This window comes from Coturnix japonica, chromosome 2, assembly GCF_054131305.1.
Source record: "Coturnix japonica strain WE chromosome 2, WE-NBRP24, whole genome shotgun sequence".
Taxonomy (NCBI): domain Eukaryota; kingdom Metazoa; phylum Chordata; class Aves; order Galliformes; family Phasianidae; genus Coturnix; species Coturnix japonica.
Genome location: NC_140664.1, coordinates 122,210,574 through 122,227,086, shown reverse-complemented (window position 1 = coordinate 122,227,086; position 16,513 = coordinate 122,210,574).

Sequence of the window (16,513 nt, the reverse complement as noted above, 5' to 3'; positions counted from 1 at the left end):
CTCATCCTCTTTTGCTAAAATAAATCAGTAAAATCAATTGAGAGGTTAAAGCCAAACCTAACTTATTGATCAACGATATTACATAAGCACTGCAGTTAACGCTAATGAAGGAAAAAAATCCCATAACATTAATGCAAAAGGCAGCAAACTAGATCAAATCATCTGAATCAAAGTCCTGCATCACCACAGACTTAAATAATGCTTCAAGAAAATTCCTGGTATCGTAAGTTCTGTCTTTGTAATGAAAGAGCAGATTACATTCGAGAAGGGGTAATCAATGTTGTCTTGGAATGCAATGGAAAAAAAGTCAGGAGAAGACAGAACAGGGGTTCAGAAACAGGTTTTTCAACAAAGGATGGTAGGGAATAGGGCTTGAATTTTGTGTTGCCCTGTGCAGAGCCAGGAGCTAGACTTGTTGATCCTTGAGGCTCCCTGCCAACTCAGGATATTCTACCATTCTATAGAAAAAAATAGTTGTTTGGTTTTTTTTTTTCCCACCAGCTTAACAGTTAAACTTCAGTATAAGGGGAATATCTTAATAACCAGATAAATAAACCAACAAAATAGAGAGATACTTTCCAGTCTTGGATTTGGGGGAGATGAAATGAAAAGATAATATTCTCATCAGAAAATAGCTCCTTCAAAATATACTTTCAGTACAATTAAAATGAACTGAACTTCTTACAATAAAGGCATATGCATGGTTTGGGAAATGTCTGAGAAATTAAAGTACTCAGGAGATTAATGCTAAACTTTAATGCTTGCACAATGAAATTGTTTGAAACAAAGTCTGTGCTATTTTTGGAAGCAAATTTATTCTTCATGATTTTTTATTTACTTTTGAGTTGGTAGAATCTGTGCTAAATAAGTTTTAATCTAGATTTATTAATGAGTTAATATGAAATGCAGTATATTATCATAGATAATAGAAAATATTAGCAAATATCATCACATTCCTTTCTTTCTGATTCTCAAAGCTTATTTATATTATTTTCTATTTACAAGGACTTTGATTACAGTAAAGGATCATCAACAGGGTAAACAATGAAATAAATGTAAGTTCTAAGAAAACCCAAAAATCCTTTCTATATTTTTTCTTAAATAAGAGTGCTGGTGCTAATTGATAAAAGATGCTTGCTTTTTTATCTGCTACTGCAAGAACTCTGATAGAACAAGAGCTGTAGATATATCTTAGAAGGACCTGGAATTTACTTCAAGTGCTATTTGTAGTACCAACTCAGACAGACAATTAACCTAAACACCCCCAAGCCACAATTTCACCTTCCAGTTGCACAAAGTTCTCTCAGAGTTCCTCATTAGTTCTAGAGAATCATATAGATTTAACATACTGAACTAGCCCCAAATACCTGACTGAAAAACATCCTCCCTATTAAGAGGGAAAACAAATAAAGCCAATTCACATTTCAAAAAAGCACACAGTGCTTCTATTTTTACCTGCAGCCTTCAGATCTTCATGACTTACTACCTTTACTCAACCTGCAACTTTTTTTCCCACCCTCATATTGATTTGTCACACAGTGATCCACTTCATCTGCATTAAAACAAGCAGCATTCACCTGCTTTTTTAGGAAATTGATTCCAGGAAAGGAATTATGTCCTTTTAAGGTGAATAGTCCATCTTTGGTCTAGAATACTTTGGAGTTAAATTTAATGTTTTCTTCCTCAGGCTTAATTCCTTTGCCTTGGTTTCCAGGTAAAATTTGAGAGCTGTGTAATTCCTTCCCTCGTCCTCAGTAATTGTCATCCTAAAATTTAAGGGCATCTGCTTTTTCAGAGACTACTTGAACTTCTAAAACTAATTTTCTAAATAGTTATCACAGAGATTAATCTAAAATGGTTTAAGTTACAGTAACTTGGACACATGAAAATTGTGAAAGCAGTCTCCAATAAACTGACATAAAATGACAAAAAACAACAAAGAATGCTTCAGTAATATCAGGTAAAGTTACTGGTATGGAGGAGGAAAAATCCTGGTGCAAAGTTTCACAAACAAAAAGCAAATGCAACAAGCAGTTACTTACTCTCAATATATGTAGTAAATCCTGTCCACGCTTCACAGCCTGTCTTCAATATTCTACTAAGAACAGAAAAAAAAAAAACTAAAGACTATTAATGGAATTTCAATTTAAAAAAATGTAATGACAGAGAAATGAAATTTGTGACTCTATGTGAAACACTTATTACATTCAGACTGCCTTGTAAATATGTACTCGTGTAACTTTTCTTTAAAGTTAAGCATTATTAATGACCATTTCCAAATAACAGAAAGAGCTGCAAAAAGTATAATCACCTTTCCAAAGAAACAGAATAAGCTCAAGTTCCATGGTGAACCACTGCTTTAATGATTGCCTCTTCATGTGTGGGAATGAGAAGTTAGCAAGATGTCTGGAAGACATTTTCAAGAGGCTTAAATCATGAAATAATCTTTAGATTTTTGTCAGTTTACTTCAGACTTTATCGCTCTTCAACTCTTTTATTCTTCTGTTCAATTTTTTGCCAGAAAATGTGCCAAATTTGGCTATGGCCATTTCTGACCATGGACAGGATTGACATATCTTATCCATCTCATATGAGAAAAGTGAAGAGCAGCTAGCATATATGCATATAGCATAAACTAATTAATTTCAGCTCCTGGAAACACTAACAAAATAGTCACAGAATTGGACGAAGAAGTGTACTGAAAGAGCAGGTGGTATAAATGTAGGACAAGCCTACCAGCACAGATCTGTAAGGTAGCTGACTGAGAGGTATATAATTATATCAGCCAATGACTCAAATAAAATTGAAGACTTTGTTTCTGAAAAAAATTACTTGAGATCAAAGAGGGTAATTCAGAACTTAACATAGAATGATCAGCAGGAAATGAGGAAGAATATTAGAATATGTCAATGACAAATATTAGACGTCTCCTTAAGGCTGTCTCTTGCAGGCAGCTTTCTAGCAAATGAGTCACTGACACTTTAAGTACACCGTCATCTAACCCTTTCCAGTAGGAAAGCCAGTCCTAGCTGATGAAACAAGATCTACCAAGATCTAGAAAGACAAAGTGGAGGCAGAGAACAAACCACAGTTAGCCAATTGCTTTAACACTGCATGAGAAGTTTTTGTGTTCTTGCATATTCTTCTCTACAACCTACTGCATGAAATGCATGTTCACAGCATTATACTGAAAAAGCACAATTCTGGCAAATACTAAGAAAATATCTTTTTTCTTAGATTTCTTATTGCCTTTAGAGATTATAGTGGAAAAAACATTCCAATGAAATCTCAGAGAGACAGACATTTCTGCTTGCCTGAAGATGTCCAGGCCTGTAAAGGTGCAGGCAGGTTTGGACAAACCAGCATAGTTTGATTACCACAGTAGCTCGTCATAATATATATCTGAAGCTTGGACGATGACTTCTTAACTGAGAAACTCATAGGCAGAATATATACAGCCTTGGGGCTCTCGCTCTGGCTGCAGCTTAAATACATCTGACTGAATAGGTGCAAGACCAGTACTGGTCAAGAGGCCTCCAGAGCCATTGGCGTACAGGAACCTGGCTGGCTCACATCAGCACTGGAAAATCCAGGCTCTTTTCTGTTCATCTCAGCCTTTGAGCAATGGGAAAGGACAGAAGAAAAAAAAAAAACAAAAGTCAAACTGCTCACTAACCTTGTTATCGTGCTGACATTGTGAAAGGGATGAAGCTCCCTCATGGAGCCAAGCTCCTCACTAACCAGCCCAGTGCTGGAGCTCAACCACTGCTGCACAAGAGTTTTAAAACAGAGTTCCTCTTTATCATCTCCATAACTTCCACAGAGAAAAGCAAAAGAGTCAGGTCAGGTCAAATGTTTTCATTTGGTCTTGCATTCACTTTTTCAGGAGCCATAATTTTTTTTACATTAGAAACAGAACCCAAAACCTAATAAACAGAGGTAGCTGAATATTTTACTGGTTGAAATTAAAATTTCATTTTCCGCAGACTCTGATGAAATGTGGTGAACACACACTTCTACCTCAGCTTTTTAATGTAGAATCATTCATTCGATACTAAACTTTGTTGCTCAATATTTTTTAATTAATCTAAAACATTTTTCAACTAATGAGAGACTGATGGTTCTTCTTTTAAAAAATTGTCTTCAGAACACATCTCCCTCTTAAATAATTTAAAACAGGTTATAAATTTGCACAAAATATCTGTGAACATCAGTGAAGCCTTTGAAATTATGGAAATAATATTTGTAATAAGTTTTTTTCACTTTTTAGATGCTTATGTGTTGACATAATGAGATTACACTCGAATTACATATAAAAACTCAAATTATTTAAAGACTACTAAAAGTACATAGAAATTAGATACTTAAGAAAAAGTGTGGTCTTTGCTCATTTCTGAGTATCTTATCTCAAAATAAATAACATCTAGCTTTCTTTCTCTTCTTACTGGTTTAGTTCCCCATTTTGTACAGCTACTACATCTAACTATCTGAGTTTGTACAATTTTGTCTGTATTTACAAGCTCTCTACTACAGCAGCAGGAGAACACACAAACCACAAACAAGCGTTAAAAAGAGATCACACAGCAGAATGTGGAGAAAAGCCATGGGTGTACAAAGGGCAATCCAACTTAGAAGAGCTAGAAATGAAGCACTGTCATGGAAAGTGAGCCTAACTGGTACAGCATTGCACTTTCAATTAATGGCTGTAACAGAGGTTATTTTAAATTTTAAGTCCTATCAAGCTAAACAACGGTGATAAGAAAAAAATCATTCTAAAAAAAGCTAAAAGCAATGATGGCTTGCATTATATACAATGTGGTATCTCCAGTTCCCATGTGTGAATTCTAAGGAAATGTTGAAGATATAAGTTTATATGAAAACATTTCATTGATCTCTTCCACACTGACAATAAGTTCTATTCTGACATTGTCATCATTCACTATAGAAATATATTTTCACTGGAATTTTTAAGAAAAAAAAAATCCATCGTTCTTCAATGGATGGGAGTACAAGTTTTGAATCTGCCTTGTCTATTTCTAACAATTACTGTGTGATTTTTAGGATACTACAGTCCTTGGAGTCAGTTATCAGATTCATTTTCATTTTGCCTCAAATTTTCTACTCCCTTAAGCTACTGTTAAAATACAAAATTAGATTAGCTTACATTTTTGATCTTCAAACACTCATGAAGGCATTCCTTATACTCATTTGTGTCACGGCTTGCTTTTTTTCATCACAGTATAAATGACAGAGTATTTCTGGTGATGAGTGACCAAAATATAGACAAAACCTCATTACAAAAGAGTTGAAAGGGTCTGAAAAAGGATAAGAGATTTTAAAAATCAGAAGGAATGACAGAAAATGAGGATAAGAAAACCTGGAAAGACAACCTTGGAAAAAAAAGAACAAACAAAAACTCATTAAATAAACACTGAAATGTGCAAGTATATACTGGATATATTGAATAAATTGGGTAAAAACTGCTACATCTGAGTTCCAAATGTCCAAACAAGTAAATTAAAGCAAGTTATTTAAGTGACAGAAGAAAACACATCTCTGCTAGGAGATCCATCATGAAACAGTAAAATGTCAGAATTCTCAATGCTTCAATGTTCAGTAAATTTAATTTGTTAGCAGAATTACTTTCTGAAACTTTAAATAATGCTGTTACATTCCTCCCACAGTCACTCACATCTGAAACCAGAATGAAAGCACTCTACAGAGAAATGCAAACAAATCTGTCACCCACACATTATACACAGCTCCAAAGCAATAGAAACTTGCATCTGTGCAAATAGTTTGCAAGGGCAACAGCGCTAAGCTAATCTTCAGTTTGGCTCATTTTTGGAAAATTTTAATTTCACATAAAATAAAAAAGTAAATTAAAAACAAAAGATCTCACTTTAGATCGATATAGCAAAATATTTTGAATGCTACTCTGAATCTAAAACATTTTGAATTTCTTTCTTTGCAAATCTGCTACTTCTTTTTCCTTGTTAATTTTCCTTTCTTTCTCTTGGGCTTACTGCCAAGTTTAAATCTGTGTTTAAAGAAATTCAAAATATTATCACATGAGGTCAAAAACCAAATTCATGTCATTCTGTAATTAATTTTCATCTCCTGAGCTTATTCTTAAAGCTGACAGAGCTCAGAGATGAGAAGGCTACGAGGAGAGTCACTGCAGCCTTCCAATACCTGACGTGAGTTTGTAAGCAGAAAGGGGACCAACTTCTGACATGGTCTAATAGTAACAGGACAAGGGGGGATGGTTTTAAACTAAAAGGGGGGAGATTTAGGTTACATGTTAGGCAGAAAATCTTTACGCAGAGGGTAGTGAAATACTGGCACTGCTTCCTAGAGAGCAGTGGATGCCCCATCAAGGCCAGCTTGGTTGGAGCCCTGGGCAGCCTGAGCTGGTGGGTGATGGTTCAGACCACGGCAGGGGGATGGGACAGGATGGATTTTAAGGTCATCTCCTACCTAAGCCTAATACTGTATGATTCTGTGATAACACTTCTGGTAAAAGCTGAGTCAAAAGTTCTTTTATATATAGGCTTTAGGATCAGTATTGTTATAGACTTTCCAAAATTTAAATCCCATTGAGTTTGCAGAGGAGAAAAGTGGGGTAGTAGGCTGTTGCACAGCTGCCTCTGCCAGGGAAAGCAATCTTTCTCTTAGTTCTTGTATATCAGTATGAATGTGGATGGCCAAGAAAGTGTGATGTTCCTTTTTTGTACATGCAAACAAAATGAATCTCCAGAATTTCTCCCTTCTCTTCTGGAATGGGTTATAAAGACTATACTTTCTCCAGAGTTTTGTCCAAGGCTGTTTAAAAAATGAAAGAAAGAAAGGAAAGGAAAGGAAAGGAAAGGAAAAGAAAAGAAAAGAAAAGAAAAGAAAAGAAAAGAAAAGAAAAGAAAAGAAAAGAAAAGAAAAGAAAAGAAAAGAAAAGAAAAGAAAAGAAAAGAAAAGAAAAGAAAAGAAAAGAAAAGAAAAGAAAAGAAAAGAAAAGAAAAGAAAAGAAAAGAAAAGAAAAGAAAAGAAAAGAAAAGAAAAGAAAAGAAAAGAAAAGAAAAGAAAAGAAAAAAGAAAAAAAAAGCCAAAAATAACACAAGGGAACAAAGAGAGCTGTGTAACTCATAGTTACAGCTCCTGTGCCACTTTGAGCACAAAAAAGGCTATCAACAAGAATAAACAGTGCATGCAAGACATTAAAGCTATCCACAGGAGGGAAGATTTGACAAATCTTGTGTGTGGTGGATAGCATGGGTGTTAGCTAGTAGTAATGTGTTTGCATATATGCATTCACGTATATGTTCACACAGTGCACTGGGAACTCAAGTTCCCAGATTTTCTCCTGAATACAAATGTTACTTGAAGTCAGAGCCCAAGTAGAACAAGTCCTACCTCATGGAGAGGATTACAGTTCAAAACAGAAGATTTGGATGAGACAAATTGAATTAAAGACTTTGTCACTCTTCTGTAGAAACCTGAAATCTTTCATTTTTGTCCCAGAGTAAATCTGTTTAAACTAATTCTTCTAGTACACACAGAGTTAAAATTCTTACAAAACCAAGTGGAGTTAAGATATGGATTTAATTGCAACAATAAAAATTAAGCTTTAAAGGTAAAAGAAGTATTCTTTTTATTACTGACAGTAAGTAAAATATGAATTAATGTAGCATAAATTGGGAAACCATTCACCGTGTAATAGAAGCCCCAAATAGGATTATAGATGGGAAGTAAATGAGCTGGAAAAGGAAGAACAAATGCATTGGGAATGCTGTTTTACATATTATTCATTGTGTAAATCTGAAGAGATCTTAATGCACTGGCTTTTTCACTTCAGTTTAAATGGAAATGCACTGTCTTAAGACAGAAATATATTTGCATTTCACTTCTTAACCTGTCTGAACGTTTAAGAATATTACATTCTTTCTCTTGCCAGAAGTACTAAAAAAAAATACATATTTCATTGTTAAAATCACATAAACAGCATTATAATCATAATTTTCCCAGGCTCATTAATCCCTAGATATAAAAGTTTGGTTTAAAAATTAAACAACTTGATTTATTATACTGAAAACTAAAGAAAAGCTATAAATATGACATTAAATCTTGTCTGGCTTCAAAAGCTTTACATTTAACCTCTCTGTAGAATTAAAGCATCTCTAGGAGTCACGTGAAACTCAAAATGAATAAACATAGGAGAATGCAGTTAGCATCCTCTACCTCCTCAGCCAATTCCTAGAACAGGTTGTAAATCCCACACAGTCAAAGGAAATCCTGTCAGTGAATTTAAAAAGCTTTGAATCAAGCCTTTCAGAAGTCAGCAAACCTATTTATGAGTTTATGAAGGCATAGTCATAAATATAAGTGCCTTACAAGACCAGTATACCATTCTGCTACTGCTTGTTAACCCTAAGCCTGCTTTGGCAGTGGTGTGAAAATAGCTGGTGTTCAGCTCACAACTCCTCAGTACAGAATTTAAATGGGGTAACAAAATATTTTCTATTTTTTCTGCTTCTACTCATGTCTCACTTACAGGAAAACAATTCCAGTATTTTGTTTAAAATTTATATAAATTATATTTTTTCCTTTTCAACCGCGTACCTCCTGTGCTTCTATAATGCAAATATAACAGCAACTAATACAGGAGTGTGTGTGTCTGAACATGCTCTTGCCAGTCTCTTTAACACATTTCATTATGTGGAGCTGATAATGTTTTCAAATTGTCAAGCTTAAGATAAATGAGATCTTCCTTTCTATGTTCATTGAAGGCAGCTAAGACTTTTCTTTCTTCCAGTTCCTCAGTGTGTACACTATGACTGTACAAAGTCCATATTTAACTTGCTCATAATTACTATCCCTTTAGCATCATCATCAGATTTTCTATCAATCAGAGTGAACACTGGATGAACCTAAAATGTAGACAAAATATCAAAATGAAGAAGCTGACAAAGAAGAGTGTTTCCTGAAGCATTAAAAATAATTGCACATTAAAAAGACTTACTTCAAATGCTTATATATTTATTTTTTAACTAAATTTGGTTCTGCCACTATGTATCAGACCAATTCCTAAGGTTAAATCAAATAAAGCCTTCTAGGGTCCTCCTAAGGGCCACATCTGATACCAATTAAATGGCACTGAAAATCACCATTTTTGATCCAGATCTTTATAATTTGTAAGAAAAAGAGGGAGAGAGAAAAATATTTTTGCTCAGAGAGCATCATGAGTCAAGTACTAAAGAATTCTTCATGTTATACCTTCATTCAGTATTTTATCTAAAATTTCTCTACTAGCTCTTTCCCAGGCCTGCACTCCTAATTCTTAACTGTGGCTTTGATTATCTTTATCATATATCATATCATAGTATCATAGTCTCACGCGGGTTGGAAGGGACCATAGAGATCATCGAGTCCAACCCCCGGGATTCGAGCCTCTGTGTAGCAGAGCATTACTTCTACCACTTGCGCCACAGGGGGGATTCGAACCCCAGGCCCCAGTGTTGCAAGGCGGCATTCCTACCACTGTGCCACCAGGGCACACAATACTGACTTTTTCTCCTCTTCTTCCCAGAGACAGTCACATTAACCTATTCAGAGAGGGATAGCTGGATGCTATATTGGCATGATTTGGTTTGTCTGAGTTTTGGATATTGCTGAGTACCAGCTCTTTATGTTCTGGCTGCTGTTTTAGCTATCATGGGAAATAGCGGAAGGTTTCCACCAATTATGGTTTAATTCACGGCTTCAACAAGTTTAAGTGCAAACCCTACAGTTCATAAAATTGTATAGCCAGGCATAGCTGGCTTAAAATCGATTTGCTCACCTGCTTTGACTAGTTGCGGTGGCAGCGCTTAAATACCTTAAGTATGGCTTATGTCACTGTGTCCATTCCAGGCATAATATAGAAAACTAGATGATTGTAGGCATAATACAGGTGTTTTCAAATTTCTGAGGTATTCCTGAATACATTTATCACCAAGATTTTGACAGGTATATAATGATTTGTAAAATTAGATAAAGTCTTTATTGATCTCCTTAAACATTTACTAGTGAAGTGCTAAGCAACTAATTACCGAAATTTCCTTTCTCTTTTAATTGTTCAAATTAACACCCTATCAAGTTGTCTGCTCCTATCAAAGATAGATTCTTTACCATATCTATATATTTAATAAATCTATTTATATTAAATATGTTTTGTGTATCACATAATTTTATTAAGGTTTTTAATATTATTCCTTTATGTTTTGTTTTCTTTGCACAGATACAGGTTGGGGAGAAAATGGCTTGAGAGCAGCCCTGAGGATTTGGAAGATTTGGGGGGTGGGGGTGCTCTGGTTGATGAAAGACTGAACATAAGCCAGTAGTATGCACTTGCAGCCTAAAAGGCCAACTGTATCCTAGGTTGCATCAAGAGAAGTGAGACTAGCAGGTTGAGGGAGGTGATTCTGCCTCTCTATTCTACTTTCATTAAGAACCCACCTGGAGTACTGCATCCAGTTCTGAGATCCCCAGCACAAGAAGGACATGGAGATGTTGGAGAAGTTCCGGAGGAGAATCATGAAGGTGACTGGAGGGCTGGAGCACCTCTCCTGCAAGGACAGGCTGAGAGGGCTGGGTTTCTTCAATCTGGAGAAGGCACCTAGAGGACCTTATAGCTGCTTTCCAGTACCCGAAGGGAGCCTACAGGAAAGCTGGGGAAGGACTTTTTGTAAGAGCATATAGCAAAATTATTTCTTAACCTAGAGTCTCCATGTGCTTAAATCAAGATGAACACAAGAAGAAAAAGAGGCTGTTAGTTTCTTACTGGTTTGTTTCAATGAATGAAATTATCTCCTGCTAGCAGATTACTAAGAAAAAGATCAAGCAAGGAATGAATTTGAGTTTTGATCCTGAAAATGGTTAACTCCTTGGTCAACTTCTCATATATAATTTTTAAAGACATGAAGACCGAGAAAGTCGCATAGTTAATCACAGGAGAATTTTATTCTGATGTCATGCTACTGTCCTATGCTTTATAATAGCAATGAAAAAGGATGAAGATGATAGACTTTGAAAAAGCAGCAGCAGCCTTGGTTCAAGCAATTTTTTTAATTCGATGGACATCAGATTATTCTAATAAAGGATAATTTATTCTTCACATGCCCATAAACATTAACGTATAGTCCTCAAATATGAGATTCTAAAGAGCTCCTTTACTAGTTGTGCATATGCCAGTTTTCAATCCTCCTCCAAGAACTTCAACATGAAAGAAAAAATTGCAACCTGATTGACAATAAAATGAACCCCCTAGCTGAATAGGTCATGAAAAATTTATCCAAGGCAGGCAATATAGTGTTTCTGATCTAATCAAGACATTCTCCAGTTTCTGAGATCTATAATGTGCTACAACTACAACACTCCTAAAAGAGATCTGAGTTTTAAATCTATTGCAAATCTATTTACTTAGTATTTTATTTAGTAACATTTTACAACAAGACCAAGGACTAGATATTAGATAGATTTTTATTTTATTTTATTTTCTTCAGCATTTTCCTCGTGTGCCAGAAAACCCTTTTACAGGTGTATCTAAGGGGCTGCAAAGGAGTTCCTGAAGAGGAGGTATATTACAGAGCTGGTTGATATTTGGAGTTTGATGAGGAAGGCTGGATAAAGTTAAATTTATCTTTCTAGTCCATACCATATTTCTCTAAGGAATCATCTAGGAACAGGTTGTAATTTCAGACATTTTGCATGAAGACAGACACTGAAAAGCCAGATGCCTCACTGAAACAAAATCTTAATTCAACAAACATCTACAAGTTACAATGATTCAAATTCTTTTCAGAGCTGCAGTCCTTTGCCAAGAAAAAAAACACTGAGTTTAATGCCTTTTTATCTCTAATAGTCACAATTATGGAAACATTTTCCATTAGTCTACAGCAAGGACAAACATTATACAGCATTAAAACAACTACAGTTCTGGGAAACCAATTGCTACATTTATTGCTATACTTTGGGTATATAAACAATATTTGGAGTATGTATCTGTTAGCCACAGAATCATAGGGGATTGAAGGGATCTCTGGATCTCTTCCCTAGTCCAACCCCTGCTAAAACAGTGTCCCTACAGTAGGTTACACAGAAAAGCATGCAGGCAGGTTTTGAATATCTCCAGAGAAGGAGAATCCACAACCTCTCTAAGCAGCCTGCTCCACTTGCTCTATCACCTTCAAGCAAAGAAATTTTTCCTTATGTTCCTACAGAACTTCCTATGTTTTAGTTTCTGCTCATTGCCCCATGTCCTGTCACAGGGCATAGCTGAAAACAGCCTGGCCCCATTCACTTGACTCTTGCCCTTTAGATATTTGAAAGCATTGATAAGATCCTCTTTCAGTTACCTATTCTACAGGCTGAACAGTCCCAGGTTTCTTAGCCTTTCCTCCTAATGGAGATGCTCCAGGCCCCTCATTATCTTTTTGCTGGAGTCTTTCCCTGTCTTTACTGAACTGAGGAGCCCAGATCTGGATGCAGTACTCCAGATCATTGTATCTTTCTTTAGTGCATAATAATAATTACTTTATATTACATGAGAACTTATTGTTAACACGTCTGGGTAAAACAGCTTATCTGCTAGGCAGTAATTGGGCATGTACATATGCAGTTAATGACAGATTTCTAAGCTAAGGTGTATGTTTACAGCACAAAACGAATTTCTGATCTCTATATATTACATATAAATAATTTTTATCCTGTGAAAGACTACTGAATGAAATAATGAAAAAGCAAAAATTTCAGTTATTAACAAAAAAATATTATTGGTAGTATATTTCAGTGTTCAGTCCCGCATAGTAGGTTTCAATTAAACATCTAATGAAAGAACATTTTCTTCTTGCATGAGGGGAGGACAAATTAATTAAAAAGCACAAAACAAAGAATCTGCAATAATTTAACGAGGATGCAGTGAAGAATAGAGAAGATATTTCTGCTTAAAAGTTGACTTTTGTCATCTGTTCAATTTCCAGTAATATACTTTACCCTTTGTGTTAATTTTCTATGCTTAAAATGATAGAGTTTTTAAAGATGATGCAGGTAGGAATCAGTATGCCAAGTTCATGAACAGGAATAAGACTCCAAGCACAGTGGTGAAAACAACAAATATAACTCATCAGCAAGTCAAACTTGGATACAGAAGTAATTAAATGTATCAGAAGAATGAGCATAGTGCCTTCAAGGAAATAACAAAAGTCGCATAGAATTTGCATACAGTATATGAAATATGTTAATTTCTTTGTAAACAGACATGTTTTCAGCTTTGATTTACTGTCATCACTAAATGATGAGGATGTGCATGAATACTAATATGATGATATTAAATTATTCATTTACTTACGAAGGGTAGAAGAGATGTAAAGTAAATTAATGCTCTTACATTCATAGAAAGAACTTGTGTTTGATGCAGGAGTTTAAGTAGGCAGAAAAACAACAGCTTGATATTGGACAATCAAGTAGGAAGATTATACATTTTTTAATTTATATTTTTTAATTTAAATGTGAACATGAATGCTAGAAACAAAGAAGGGATCATTCAGATTCACTGGAAAATGTGTGAAAAACTAGATTTTGTTTCAGTAATCATGTACAGAGATATCAGCTTCTATTTGCATCTTTACTTAATGTGCTTTTTAATACTAACAAATTTTCAAACACTCCTACTTCACCTAAACAGACTGTTACGAGAGCAAGTAAAATATTATTGTACACTTATTATATCCTTGGCTCACAGTGTTTTCAAGAATAATTATCAATCTGAACAAACCCTTGTATCTAAATTCACAGACACATATAAATCAGCTTAATTTTCACAAATGTTCATTATACACAAATTCATTTCAGTTAGCCAGAATTAGAAGTATTTAGGACTTATGAGATCATATTATCCAGCTAAATGCAAAACACTTTATTTTCAAAGTAACAATACAAACAGATTTCATGTAACACTGAACAAAAATGAAAAGATGAACTTGAAAAGTTCATGTTTGGTGTGCCAGTTTGAAGGTCCGTCTTAAAAAGCTCATTCTCTTTAGTTATATCATGACATCTATGGACAATGTTTACAGAATTTGGATGTTTGGACTCTATCAGAATGGCCGATATTTACAGTTTAATTACATTTTCATTATGATGTTCTTTCTGATATATTTTTAAAAATTATGTTCTGTTATGATTGTTTCCTTTGGATAATGCTGACTTCACTGAATTTCAAGACAATTCTCCTACAGATTTCACTGAATTGGAGGGTTTCATCCTTTTCCTTAAGAAAACTGCTTGTGAAAGTGAAGAGAATCAAATGAGATTTTAAAGTTATTCTATTCTAAAAGTTTAAAGTTCTCACGTAGATATTATTTTCCTCATAATTCTTAGAAGATAATTTTGAGTCAAAGTAACATGCTCATGCAGTCATTTATAGATACGAGTACTTTGTGGAGTTACCAATATTAAAAAGCAAGCAAACAAACAAAGAACTAAACTAATGTTGAATTTTTAAAGCCACATAAGATATGATTTATTCTGTAAGAGAGAGGTGAGAATTCTTAATGCTTTAGAGAAACAATATTATGCTTTGGCTTTGACATTATTGGATTAGTAATCAAGTCGGTCAAATTTCAGTATTGATGCTTTCATGAATTATTTTATTATAAAATAACGCATTTTGACAGAAGGCTGAAATTGTAAGAACTAAAATGACTTCTGTGTATTCAAAAGATTCTGTATAGGCTTCTAACTTCTGAAAGTAGATGTCAAGATACTACATCTACTTTTAAGCCTTACTGATAATATCAGTTGGGCAAACAGGCCAACTTCAAAAAAGTACTGAGAAAAGAAAACAGATTGAATTTTTTATTTTTTAATTATTCTTTTTTTTAAGTTTTAAATTTAGTTCAGGAAGTAAAGTTATCTGGAGGGTTTTAAAAAAATACATTTACACTGATTTAGTTAAATTGGTATGCTACAAAGTTATGGCCATTTCCACCGTATATTTTTATTCCAATTTTTTCTTTTTAAACTACTTGTAAAGGTCAAAGACATTTCTCTTAAACCGTCTTCATGCCTCCCTTCCTTTTCCTATGTACTCCTTCAGTGAATGTACAATGAGTAAACTTTAGAGAAGATCAAGAAGAAAAATCTGGATAGAATTATAAAGTAGCTATGTATTCTGGCAGCCTAATCTCTATTTCAGTCAAAGAATCACAGATTTTGTGATTCCATTTCACAGACTGACATTTCAATTTAATAAACACATTATTTTATTAATACTTGTGTACCCAAAGGTTGGTTTAAGAGCTCCAAAATTTGTTTCGTTCTGTTTCAGTATCTTACAGAAAGGAATTTTACTTCTGTCTCCTACTAAAGCCTTCAGGAAGTTTGGATCAGATAGCTCTGAAGAATGAATCAAATGAGTTTTTTGAGGATTACATAATTTATAATTCAATCCTAGACTCACTAACACAATAATCTCTCCACAAAATAACAATTTATGGCATAATAAATCTTCAATTACTGTTTGAGTAATGCTCATTGAAGTTTCTTTTCATGCCATTAAAATTCATTACTTGAAAACAATTGTATAGCAATTATTACTGTGCACACCAGCAAGCCAGATTTTGTCTTTAGTGATTTCATAACCATATTTTGAAGCTTCTGTCTGACATTTAAGTTAGCTACTAAACATAATTCTAGGAACCATCTGGAGAGCTATCATAGACTGAATAGCCTAATAAATGTGATCTGCCATGATGGAATGCCTTTAGATTATTTATCTTCTTTTTGATTGCAGACTGCGTTAGCAATTTTTTTAACACTGAATTTTCTAAAATTAGTAAAGCCTAACTCTATTGCTTATGGATAATTGTATTTGACTACGATCATCTCTGTCAATCTTATACTAGAATGAACTCAGACTTTCTTAGTTTGATAAAATCTGAGCAATTTACACTTTGTTTTAAAAATAAAAAATAATAATAATTTTAAAAAGTAAGCAGTGCCCTAATGAGGACAATTTACTGTTACCTGGTATCGTCACTTTAAAAAGCAAAATCCTGACTTGGGAGCATGGGAGGAACTTGCATGTATTCTTATAGGTATAAAATGAAGAAAACTCTCTAGATTCAACAAAAATTAACCCATGAGTTCTGTAATTAATTGTGTGTGATCACCCACCTCAAAATGCATGGTTATACTATGGAATATTCATATTCCAGCTATGCAATAATAACAACACAGAGAAAAATTAATGACTAATTTCCACTGATTTTTTGAACATAACATAGCAGTGATTTTATAAATGCACTGAATTAATTTTGTGATACAATTTGAGAGAAGGGGAAAAATTCCATTATCTTTCCACATCTGCCAGTTTCACTGTTAAGCAGTATATTTTGTTATATTTGCCTTATATTCCCATATTAATCTTGCAAATTCAGCCTCACAGTCATTATGATTTCACTTTACCTCCTGACAACACTTC